Raw genomic sequence first — 12,391 nt, 5'->3', positions numbered from 1 at the left:
CCAGGCGAGGTGTGATCAAGAGTGGATCCCCACTCTTCGGCCCTCTCCTTGTCCTCTTCTGAATGTTCCGGCTGGTATTCTGACACGTCAGTCTGCGGGAGAAGTGACCCTACGATGGCTTGGTAATCGCCCGCCTTTGCTACTTCCTTTGCAGCTTGGTCAGCTAACCGGTTGCCTTTTGTTATACGAGTCTCACCCTTGCGGTGGCCTGGGCCGTGCATTTGGGCCACTTGTGAGGGCTTGTGGACTGCCCCTAACAGCGACAGGATTTCAGAAGCATGTTTACGTCTTTGTTGTCTGAAGTGAGGAGCCCCCTTTCTCTGCAGATCGCGCTGTGAGCGTGCAGCATGGAGAATGTGTGGCGGGAGTCTGTCTATATATTTACTCGCTTGCCTTCAGGGCGTAGTAGGGCTCTTGCTAGAGTAATGATTTCTGCCTTCTGAGCTGAGCTCCTGGGGGCAGGGCTTTTGCTTCAGCAATCCTTTCAAGGGTTACCACCACATACCCAGCACGTCAACTGCCTTGGTCCCTGCTGCTGCTTCTAAGTGTGAACAGTTCTGTACCTGCCTCAGCCAGGAGCTGTCTGTTCAACCCGGTCTGCTAGAGGACACCAGCGGTCGGGGGCAGGGGTGGCTGGCTTTAGGGCTGAAGTGACCCGGAACGTTGCATTGGGTCTAAGAATGGCCTAGTACTTTCCCATTCTCCCAGAAGTCGGCCAGTAGCCCCCCTTTTTGTTCCAGTGAAGAAAGGACATGGTGAGAGACATACACAGGGGCGGCTTGCCCGGGGTGAACTGCCAGCTTCCCGGAAGTCTGTCGCAAGGAGCTGCTACAGCTCCAAGGCAAGGTGGCCATCCCTTAGCAGTGTGTCTAGTTGTCTTGAGAATTAGGCAACAGGTCGAAGGACATTCCCCAGAATTTGAATTAACACCCCAAGATTTGTCTCTCATGGACATATGTTTCTTTCAGTTGTTTTTATTGTTTCAAAGGCTGTTTGGCACTCTTTAGTCCAAGTAAGGGGCTCAAAATCATGTCCCTTTAAAGCCTTATAGAGGGGCTTTACTCTGAGCCTATAGTCGGGACCCAGATCCGATAGGCTCCTGCCATTCCCAGAAGCGCCCTCAGTTGTCTGCAACTCTTGGGTGTTCCCACGCCTGCAACTGCCCGTTTTCTATCAAGCAAAAGACCCCGCTGCCCTTGGGAAAGGATAGAACCTAGCCACATGACTTGTTGCTTACATACTTGAGCCTTTTTCTGGGAGACCTAACATCCACAGTTGGCCAAACAGCACAGGGTTCTGATGGTATTTTGTAGACACTTATCCTCTGTAGGGCTCGCTATGAGCAAATGGTCCACATTCTGGAGGAAGAGTCCTTCATCCAATATTAAGCCTCTGAGGTCCCTATAGCCAACATTTCCCCAAACAAGGTAGGGGAATCCTTAAATCCTTGAGGCAGCACCGTCCGGCAATACTGTTGGACTACCTGTCTTTCTGGGTCCTGCCATTCAAAAGCAAACCGCTGCTGTGCTTCTTCCGCAATAGGAATGCAGGAAGAAAGCACCCTTCGAGTCAAAAACAGAACCAGCCGTGTGCTCCTGGAGTAGTTGTGAGCTGAGTGGATGCATTAGGTGCCACAGGGTGCAAGCTTGGATTTTTCATTCATAGCCCTCAGCTCTGGGACAAAGAGATACTCCGTGGAGTTTGGCTGTTTGACTAGGAGGATAGGGGTTTTATATGGGGACCTTTTTGAGAATTGGCTAAATTCCCTTTTGGGCCTCTTGGCTCAGAGGACATTGTTTTAGATTAGGTGTCCCAGCGCATCCCCCCCCTTTTTTTTTGCCACGCTGTGTGGTTTGCGGGATCGGGATCTTAGTTCCCTGACCAGGAATTGAACCTGGGCTACCGCAATGAAAGCGCCGAGTCCTAACCAGTGGACCACCAGGGAGTTCCCTCCCGAGTCCCTTTTTAACATGATTTGTATTGGCCATGCATTTTTGGCCTTCCCTGGGGTGCCATCGACCCACACTCCTGCCTTACCTTTTCAGACCTGGAGCGGGGGGAATGGGGGTGGAGCGGGTGAGAGCTCAGTCTCCTTTTCTGGGGCGTCCATGAGTGCCATCTTCAGGCTTACAGTGCGCTCCCGTGGGACCCTGATGTCAGGCTGTTCTGGCGAAAAAGTTGCCTGAGTGCTTAATTTACAAAAGAGGGACTGATTAGACGTACCGGCATATATAAGAAGCTGTGTTTCAGGGTGAGGTCCCCTAATTGGCATGCTAGAGGTTGTATGAAAGAACAATTTTGTCCTTCTCCAGAAACTCCTGTGACTGGGCTGGATGGAGGTGTCTTCTGTGCCACCGTGCTGTTTACCACCGAGTGTGCTGCACCCGTATCCATCAGACAGTCAATCAGCTTGTACCCCACTGTCAAAGTTACCTGGGGCTCCTGTGGGGAGATTGGAATCGGACACCTCAAGTCCACGGGAGCCCCTGGGCCGCTTCATTCATCTTCAGAGCGTTGCTCTCTCTCTACCATAGGCGAGGCTCCCGCCTGTCTTTCGTTGTTCTCCTGCGTATTCCTGAGCTGAGCGCAGTCTTTTCCGGTGCCCTTCCTCCTTACAGTGAGCGCACCGTTCCCGCCCCAACGGGGCTCACCTCTCGCCAGGCTGCTCGCCTTCCGGGAATCCAGTGCTGCCACCAGACAAGTGGTGCTAAGTCTTGCATCTTCCTGCTCCTTTGGTTGTTCCCTGTTGTTGAGCACTTTAAAAACGACATCTACCGCTTGAGAAGGGTTCATTCCAAATGCACCGTCTAACTTTTGTAATTTTCTTCTTATATCTGGGGCGCTTTGCCCAATGAAGGTCATGTTTACCATTCTCGACTTTGGGGGGCCTCAGGGTCTGTGTCAGTGTAGTGCCTATAAGCTTGATAAATTCTTTCTAGAAACTCTGATGGACCCTCATTGGGTGTTGGTGTATCTCTTGAATTTTGTTTGCGCTCTTTTGCCTAGCTACTCCCTTTCGAAGACCCGCTGAGATACACTTCCCATAATGCTCTAGGTGCGGCCTATCTCCGTTATTAGGTTCCCAGTCAGGCTCAGGAGGAACTGCCAGATTTGCTTCTGCAGCTCCACCCGGGTCCGCTAGATGGAGCTAGTGCACTTCCTCTCTCGTCTTGTCAATGAGCGTCCTCCTTTCGTCCGTCCCCAGGAAGCATCATATTCGTAAGGGTGTGGATGTCCGCCCAAGAGGGATGGTGAGTGGCAAAGAGAGAAGTGAAAAGTCCAGTCATGTGCAGGGGGTCCTCTCGGTACGTAGGGTTATGGTTTTTCCAGTTAAATCTGAAACTGAGAATGGATTGTGCGTCCATAGAAACCCAGCTGCTTGGCCATCTGCATTAAGGCCTCCTACGGGGTATCGGTGCAAGGGAAACTGCCTGCTCCAGAAGCGGCTCCCAGTCCAAACTGGATACTCTGTCGCATCTTAGATGGTGACACCAAACCAGGTCCCTGTGCCCCAGGGGTTAACACAGAAACTTCTAATCGGTCCCCGTAAGTAGGGGAAACAGGAGGTGGTGAAAGGAGTGAATATGGCGGTGGCATGGGGGCGGTCAGAACCACCACTGGTGCAGCCTGCTTGGCCAGGGTTTTGAAATAACACGTTCTCAGTCTCATTTTCTCCCTCTCCCTCTTGTAGAACAGATCTGCCCCTGGTTTTCCTTTCCGACCACCGTACCGTAAGGCGGCAGCTGTCTGACTTCTTTTCCTCCTGATGCAATAGCGTAAATGCTCCTACATATGGAAGTGAGCCATTCAGGGCCCACTGCTCTCCCGATCCTAACATACACTGGGGCCACACACTATACAACAGACTATCTCGTTAGTCTTAGGCCCACAGCTATATTTTTCCCATTCATTTAAGATACGCCCCAAAGGGCCTTCCTTAGGGACACATATATTTATAAATTCAAGAGCAACAAAACACGAAAGGCACAAATTCCAATACCGAAAGTACAAACAGATTGCACCGTGAATGAACGCAAAACAAAAGCAAACAAACTGGTTCACGGAGTTCCAACAAAACTTCCCCTCTCCACCAGGGTACCCCAGTCACGTGCACAACACATTGGCTTTTCCCTTACAGGAAAAGCCGAAATTGAGAGCGTAGTAAGTTCCCAATTGTACACATCAGACATACCTACTGCCTGGGGCCCGTGGATTCCCTCTGTCCGGAGCTCCCAGACGTCGCTTCCTGGCTGCGGCTGCCAAGTGCTGGGGCAGCCGGTGCCGCTTCAGGGGACTTTAAAGGTAAGACCCTGAGGACAAGGGGTCCCAGCTGCTGAAAATTCCCCACCCAGGGCTGACCACAAGCAGCAAGGACCCTGCCGGCTCCGCCACAACTGACACAGAGCCCCAGGCCGTTCTGCTCGCCGCACCACAGGCCAGTAAATTGAGGCGAGGTGCTGGGGCAAGGCAGAGCGATTTTTTCCCCGGAAAAGAGGGCGGCGGAGCAGCGTCTCCACGAGCCATCTTCCCCCAGTCGGATCTCGGGCTCCTTTTACACAGAGGAGGGGTGCTGCGCGGCTGGTAGTTGCAGACTTGGTGACCGCGCCGGCAGAGGGGGCGAGTGGGCAAGCGGGCTGGACTGCGGCCCGAGGAGACTGGCCACGAGGGCCACTGCCGCAGACTGCACCGGCAGCGCCCCGCCCGCGCCCCGCCCCTAACACGACAGCAGCCAAAGGCCTCTGCGTGGTGCGTCTCAGCAGTCTGTTGCGGGCCAGGAAGTGGTTCTCTCCTGTTGCTTCTTCCCATATTTAGAGTTATACTATTAAAATCATCGGTCTTATAAGACTATATACGGTCACTTGTCTCAAGTCACCTAGTCATTTTTACCAGAGGCTCGGTCACACTTGGTAATGCAAGAAACAATCTTGTAAAATAGGCAGTAAAATAGGCAGAACACAAGTAGCATAGTAACATGAATGAGGTCATAAGTAAGTATTTAAAAGAACTATTAAGTGCGGCTCAGGATCTCCCCAGGTCTGTTCAACAGTCTGTTCTGCCCCAATTGGTATCTTTAAGGTAAATGATATATAGTTATCGTACATAAAGTTCACTGAAGATGTCTAGACATACAAGGTGAGTGCCGAGTCATTACTGATGAAGGAGAAGGACACAGCGTGTCCCGGGACGTGTGTGAGCCCCCGGCCAAGTGAGCGTCCTTGGCTTCGTGCAAGAGAGGTTTCAAGAGCGACCCACGGTGAAGTGAAAGCAGGTTGATTCAAAGAGATGCACGTTCCGTAGGCAGAGCGCGGGCCTTCTCAGAAATTGAGAGCGGCCCTGGGATGTGGGGTTGGCTGGGTAATCTCATATGCTAATGAGTAGGAGGAACAGTTAACTAGTCTAGGGGAGGGGCAGGATTTCTGGGGATTGGGCCACCGCCCACTCTGGGGGCTTTTACGGGCAGCCTGGGAACCGTCCTGGCGCCTGTGGGCGTGTCGTTTGGCGTATGCTAATGTTACCCTGAGGGAAATGAGGCTCCAGGCCCACTGCAAGTCGAATCGTCTGCCATTTTGGGCCTAGTTGGTTCTAATCAGTTTTTGTCATATCCTGTTTTTCCCAATGCTTGTGTCCCCCTCTTCATTCTTTTAATGGTTGTGCCCTGCCGCCTTCCTTCCTCTCTCACTGTGACCCTTTAGAGGATTGAGGATGTTATATGGCTGCGGCCAGAGGGATAAAAATTGATCTCATGGCTGAGAAGATATTTCTGCCATTGGGGAGGTCCCGTTTACACAGTGCACACCAGAGGGGAGGGAGGAGGCCAAAATGGGCAGTGAACATTTTTACGTTTAAATTTTTCCTGTCTTGCCTTAAACTGTGAGTTTTTATTTCATCAGTGTTTTCCCAGGAAGCAGGCATCCTACTCCATCCCACGTCCTCTGACTGTGTGGCCAAGGGCGATCAGGAGACACAGAGAGGGACTGAGAGAGCAATAGAAAACTGAGGAGAAAAGAAGAGTGGGCGAGGTCAGAGGACGGTGTAGAGGATGGGTGAGTGTCTTGCAAAGAGATGGTAAGAATGAAAGAGAAAAAGCAGTGAAAGTAGCAGAGTAAAATAGAGTGTATAGCAAATCGGGATCTCCAGGGAGATGAAGGGATTAAGGCAGAATACGAGGGGAGCCCTTGATCAACGGTAACAGCATCGTCAACGGTGCTGAGGCATCTCCCATGGAGAGTCGGGGGAGGGGATAAAAGAGTTGAACCCATGTCCTACAGAGCAACTTGATGCTGGGAGAGGAAAAGAAGAGGAGAAAAGAGAGCAGAGGAAGACAGAGAGCAGGAAGGAAGCACAGCCACCAGGGGGTGCTGGAGAGTGAGCAGGGAGAATAACAGGGACAGAGGGGTGTAACCAGAGGGCAGAGAGGGAGCAGGTGGGGGAAGAAAGAGGCAGAAATGCATAGAGATGTAGGTCATCAGAAAGGTCGGGGAGAAAGCATCAATAGGGGACACAAGTTGCAGAGTGGGGCAGGACAGGAGTGAGAAAAGAGGAGGGGGGAAACAGCAGGAGACTAGAGGGGAACAAAAAGACAGAGACGTAGAAAGCAACAGGGAGACCGATAAACAGAATGAAATGGAAACGCAGAGTGGTGCAGGTGGAGACCTGGAGAGGATCACACTGTAATAGAGCCCAGCAGCGCGCAGCCCTTAGCACACGGCCCTTGGCGCACGCTGTGCCCCCCCACCCCCGTTACCAGGCAACGGTTACCAGGAGACCACTGAAGGGATGGTTGGAGTGGCCTTAGAGCTCCCGTTCAGCCATTGGTCGGCGCCACAGCGAGCCCCTCCCTCAAGCGACCAACCGTCAACGAGTGACATTTAGTGGACCCATTCGGCTAAATGTCCGCGGGGTGGTGGTCGTCAGGCGGAAAGAGAAGTGAGAGAGGGATCCCGGCCTTCTCCCCTCCCCTTCTCCTTGGGCCGGCAGGTGAGCTGGGAGGCCGAGGGAACGGGCTGGGGGTGTGTCTTGCGGGGATCCAGAGCCCTCGCCAAGGCGGCCCACTGCCCGGGCCCGGAGGCAGCGGTGACCCTCTCCCCCATCCCCGCCTCTGCGACCTAATGGCAGCGGCAGTCTGCGTGGGCCGCTGTCTGCGGGACCTGGCCCCTTGCCGTTAGGCGGCCAGAGGAGCCGGAGAGCCAGCTGGGTCCTGGGTGCCTGGCTCTCTCAGCGATCACAGCTGGGCAGGGTCTGGGGACCTGGCCTGGGTCTGGGGACCTGGCCTGAGGACCCAAACCTGGTCCTGGACGAATGCTCCGGCGCAGGGTAACGGGCCCCCCTCCTCTTAGCCGGGCCTGGACCTCGGAGGGTGAACCTCGGAGGGTGAAAGTTGTGCCTTGGCGCCTTCCCCTTTCTTGTCAGGACAGAGAGTAACATTTGTCTGGTGGAGGTTTACAGGAACATCTTTACCTGACCATGACCTGACCTCAAGTACAAAGGATCTGCCACAACCCTCACCGTTCCTAGAAGAGGGCTTTGCTGGAAGCTTTCAGGGAGTTTGGGGTTTTTAGGGCATGAGCCACCCCTCTCCTTGCTTGGGCCTACGGCAAACCTTTCTGTGTTCCAAACCCCGACGTTTGGTATTGTTTGGCCTCACTGTGCGTCAGGCACAGGGACTTAAGTTTTGGTAACATGGCCACTATCACACCACCACCATCACAGCTGCTGCTTCTCCAGAAGAAATGGCGCGATAGCTCCGCCTCCGCCACTGTCTCCCGGGAGCCCGGAACCGGAACCGACCGGTCACAGGGGGCTCCATGGAGACGGGAGGGCTGGGCGGGCTGGGCTCAGGCTGACCGTCGTCAACAGTGCAGAGACAGGAAGCGGGCGGGTGATTCCAAAAAAGACAGCAGGGTGAGCGTGTGCCGAAGAGGGCATGCCCCCCCCCCCACAGTACTTTGAAAGGATACTGTTTCAAAGTGCCACGGAAGAGTATTAACTGTTTCAGAAACCAAAACCACTAGAAATAAGCATCGTCTTCTAAGAGGGATTTTGCCACCTCCTCCTAACTAAAAATGCGGCCAGTGAGGCTACTGGAAGGGCCCCACCTAAACACAAGGGCATCCCTAGAATCCACCCTGGGTGAGGGAGGAGTCACTAGGCTAATTTTACCTCACTGATTCTGAGGTCAATTCTGCCTATTGACTCAAGCTCAGGAAGTGCTGGATCCAACCTTGTTGCGGGCACTGAAAATGAACCCACAGTGGAGTGAGTGTTGGACCCCGCTGTGAACTCAGCGGTCCTTGTGACAGGCTGGGGATTCTTCACACCAGAGCCTCTCAACCTCGGCTGTGCCGTGGGTGCTGCGGAGACGTTGAGGAGCGTCCCTGCCCCGAGCTGTGACAGCCACGGCCCCTCAGACCCCGCCAGGTGCCACCCCTCCCTCTGTCCCCACGTCCTCCCCCGCCCCCTCTCACCCTCCCGGCTGGGCTGCGCTTCCACCCTCCTTGCCCTCCGATCCCCCGGCAAAGGCTACCCTGCTCCTGGCTCCACCCAAACCTCTGCTGCGACAACCAACACTCCTGACACAGGCAGACGGAGTTGTGATTTTAGGACCTTAGTCCTTCGGGTGTCTGGAGGCCTGTATCCACCCGTCTCAGGAATTCGCAGACTCTGGGAGACACAGAGGCACAACTTGCGGTCCCGCCCACAATTCAACCTGAACACATTCCCTTTTCTCGGCTTTATACACTGGAGTTCTCTGAGATGTCTTTTTCAGATCTCAAAAGACTAAAATCACTGCACCCAACTTCAAGAATAAAATCATTTTCACCTTTAAAATGAAATTGGAGGGAAGACTAAAAGCAGTCATTTTTTTAAGCACTTAAAGAGAAAACCCACATGGGATGAGTTCCCAGAATAAAGGTCGCGTAACCCCTCCTCCCTCCTCAGCCACCGCCCTGGGCCGGCACAGGGCAAGGGGTGGTCGAGGGGAGACCGGTGCTGCGGGCCTGGGACCACGGCACAGCAGCCACGAGAGGAGCCGGAGCGCAGGTCCCGTCTCTGGGCAGAGCGGGCCGCTTGCTCCGTCCTCTTTCCAAGTTCAAGTGGCCGAGCGTGGGCAAACGGGATTCTGATTAGAAACGAAAGCGTGGGGGCTAAGCAAAGACCAGTAGTTCTTGCCTTCTCCCATATCAGATAAAGATGATCAGTATATTTACGGTGGCTATTATGTATTGCTGCAGAAGGAGGGAACAGTTTCTCCCCACTTCTAGTTCTATATACGTGAGCAGCCTGTAGGTCAGCCCACCAAGAACTAGAAAAGCTAAATATGTTTTTAAAGGATGTCTGAAGACGTCAAAGAGGTACTGAGGCATCTGCAACCGAAGGGTACAAGATTCCAAACAAAAGGGAAACCCAGTGAGGGAGCGGGAGGCTGCGAGGGCCGCTCCTTCACTCGGGGCATCTGACTGTGGGAAGAAAATGCAGTAAAAAGTCAAGCAGAGAGCACTGGCCAACAGAGCTCTGGACTGCGGCGAGCATTGCCCTCTGAGGAAGGCGCCATCAAGACCCTCATAAACCTCAGGGCCCGACTGTGCTCTCCTTGGTATGCATCCTGGACTTTATGGTGTGAACGTAAAAAAGGGGATGGCCTTTGGCCAGATCGCTCCAGAGACCTGCTCAGTTACTGGGAGTCCCTGGTTGTTCCCTAAAGCTAGGAAAAGCAGCCCTGGAGGGGAAGTTGGTGCCTTTGTGGAACAAGCAATAAACCCGCTGATGCAGGTATGATGGCGACTAGCCGAGACGAAAGCCCAGTTCTATAGAAAAATATCTATGCAAAGTCCTTGCTTTACAATGTCTACGCAGAGCCCCTGCTTTACAGCGTCCACGCGGAGCCCCCGCTTTACGGCGACTACACAGAGCCCGCGGAACCCCCGCTTTACAGCGACTACGCGGAGCCCGAGCCCCCGCTTTACAGCGTGTACGCGGAGCCCCCGCTTTACAGCGTCTACGCGGAGCCCGAGCCCCTGCTTCACAGCGTCTACGCGGAGCCCCTGCTTTACAGCGTCTACGCAGAGCCCGAGCCCCTGCTTTACAGCGACTACGCGGAGCCCCCGCTTTACAGCGTCTACGCGGAGCCCCTGCTTTACAGCGTCTACGCGGAGCCCGAGCCCCCGCTTTACAGCGTGTACGCGGAACCCCCGCTTTACAGCGTGTACGCGGAGCCCCCGCTTTACGGCGTCCACGCGGAGCCCCCGCTTTACGGCGTCCACGCGGAGCCCGAGCCCCCGCTTTACAGCGTCTACGCGGAACCCCCGCTTTACAGCGTGTACGCGGAGCCCCCGCTTTACAGCGTCCACGCGGAGCCCGAGCCCCTGCTTTACAGCGTCTACGCGGAACCCCCGCCTTACAGCGTCTACGCGGAGCCCCCGCTTTACAGCGTCTACGCGGAACCCCCGCTTTACAGCGAGTACGCGGAGCCCCCGCTTTACAGCGTCTACGCGGAGCCCCTGCTTTACAATGACTGTGCAAAGTCCCTGCTTTAGGGGGATATATATGGTTGCATATATATATATATGCAACCGTCAGTTGCTTGTGCCCTTCTGATCCCACACCTTGGTGCGTTCAGTTCCCTACCCCCTCTCGTCGATCGTTGCTGCACTTTGAGGACCCGCCGCGGCTGGCGGCACTGGACAGCTCCATGGGGCTGGGAAGACAAAAATTCGAGTGCAGGCCTGACAAGCCAACCTGGGCTTTAGGGACCAAGCTCCCCAAGAAAAGGAAGGCGCAGAAAATGAGCCCCACACTCTGTAGAAACTGGCTGAGCAGCTGAGTTGCAGTAACCTCATGGTGCTCAGGAGACAAAAACTGGGCTTCAGGACCTGCCAAGAAGAAGGGGCCCTGGGAAGCACCCCAGGATTCCAGATGGAGACCCTGGCAGTCTCCACCCTGGGGTGGGGGGGGGGGGAGGTGGGTGAAGGCAGCTGAGACTGAGACTTACAAGGACTCCCAGCCTCAAGTCACTCATTCCCTGACTAAACTGAGAGCCTGTCCGTATTCTGGGTCTGTGTCAGAGGAAACTCTGAAGGAAGACAGCGTCAGCCAGAACCTTTACAGTTTTTCATATCTAAATTCAGTGCCTCTGTAACGCTCTGATGGGTGTGGAGTTCCTGATTATTGGTGAGATGTGATCCACGAGAATAGGTTTTTCACATTCATGGCATTTGTGAGGATTCTTTCCAGAATGAATTCATCTTCTAAAGGCCTGACTATACTAAAATAGATTTATCTGGCTTCTATCCAGCATAAATTTTCTCATGAAGCCTAAGCTATCAAGCCATGCTAAAAGCATCGCCCACTTCATTGTATTTTTAAGGGGTCTCACTAGTATGAATCCTCTGATGCTACGTTAGGCTAGAAGGCACACTGAAGAATCTGCCACACTCATTACATTTGTACGGTTTCTGTCCGGTATGAACTCCCCGTTGATTGGCAAGGTATGAATTTCAGCTAAAGGCTCTGCCACATACATCACATTTATATAATTTCTTTCCTGTCTGAATTTTCTGATGTCTACTGACGTTTGAGCTGTCATTAAATTTGTAACTTCTCTTTCCAGCATGAATATTCCAAGCTGTGAGTTTTAACCAAAGATTTTTACCACATACATCACATTTATATAATTTGGCTCCTGGGTGGATTATCTGATGTCTTCCAAGAGTGGCGCTATCATTAAAGGTTTTGCCACACGTTATACTTGTACCATGGCTCTCCGTGAATTTTCTGATGATGTACAAGCTGTAAATTTCGAACAAAGAATTTGTCACATACATCACATTTATATAATTTGGCTCCTGGCTGGATTATCTGATGTCTTCCAAGAGTGGCGCTATCATTAAAGGTTTTGCCACACGTTATACTTGTACCATGGCTCTCCGTGAATTTTCTGATGATGTACAAGCTGTAAATTTCGAACAAAGAATTTGTCACATACATCACATTTATATAATTTCTCTCTTGTACGGATTATCTGATGTCCAGTGAGGAGTAAGTCCTTAAGAAAGGTTTTCCTACACTCATTACATTTGTAAGGTCTTTCGACGTAGTCTTGTGTCATCACTGAAGGAGGCATGAAATAATTGCCATATGTATTTGAAACGTTGGTTTGGACACTAGGAGGAATTCTTTGAAGTGGAGTAAATGAGGAACCACTGTTGATAGACCTCTCAACTCCATGACATTCAGATATTATCCCATCGGTAAGAAATATCTGCAGTTTATCAAAAATGTTAAATCCAAGCCTATTTCCAATGGGCTTGATTCCTGCATCCCTTCTACCATATGGATCTCTTCCATCAGTGAGAGTTCCATTATGGATCACAGACATTCCTTTGTAATTTCT

At 52.7% G+C, this 12,391-nt stretch overlaps 1 protein-coding gene and 1 pseudogene across 2 annotated transcripts in view; both read right to left on the bottom strand.

Moving 5' to 3' along the window:
* LOC131744519 (zinc finger protein 677-like) overlaps positions 1 to 12,391 on the bottom strand; it is a 126,661-nt gene that overhangs the window by 70,638 nt on the left and 43,632 nt on the right. The gene's annotated exons all lie outside the window — the stretch shown is intronic.
* Positions 11,361 to 12,376, bottom strand: LOC136793057 (zinc finger protein 415-like; annotated as a pseudogene).

This window comes from Kogia breviceps, chromosome 18 (genome assembly GCF_026419965.1).
Source record: "Kogia breviceps isolate mKogBre1 chromosome 18, mKogBre1 haplotype 1, whole genome shotgun sequence".
In the NCBI taxonomy this organism is placed as follows: Eukaryota; Metazoa; Chordata; class Mammalia; order Artiodactyla; family Physeteridae; genus Kogia; species Kogia breviceps.
This window is presented reverse-complemented; position numbering and strand designations above follow the sequence as displayed.